The sequence below is a fragment of the Gouania willdenowi genome, chromosome 7, assembly GCF_900634775.1.
Source record: "Gouania willdenowi chromosome 7, fGouWil2.1, whole genome shotgun sequence".
NCBI classification, from domain to species: domain Eukaryota; kingdom Metazoa; phylum Chordata; class Actinopteri; order Blenniiformes; family Gobiesocidae; genus Gouania; species Gouania willdenowi.
The window spans coordinates 36053322-36053628 of NC_041050.1; the positions used below are offsets into that span (position 1 = coordinate 36053322).

Here is a 307-nt window from a genome sequence, read left to right on the forward strand (position 1 = left end):
CCACTGTGGCACCTGGAATTCTCAGTGGTCTCCCATCCAACTACTAACCAGGCCCAGACCTGCTTAGCTTCCGAGATCTAACGGGATCGGGCAATGACAGGCTGGTATGGCCACGATAGTTGATGCGCGCTGCCATGACTGCAGTTACCCAAACCACCGTGGTGTCACTATGGATATCTAGATCCTGCCCTATGCTCTTTTAGGAAGTGCTTTTCTAACTGGTTGCCCTTCGTTCTATTCAGTACTCATGAAGTAGCTCAGTTTCAGAAAGGTTGGTGACCCCTGATGTAAAGTGTTGCAGATGTGA

General features: G+C 49.8%; 1 pseudogene; it reads right to left on the bottom strand.

Moving 5' to 3' along the window:
• Positions 1–118, bottom strand: LOC114467714 (uncharacterized; annotated as a pseudogene).
• Between the last annotated feature and the right edge of the window lie 189 nt (positions 119–307).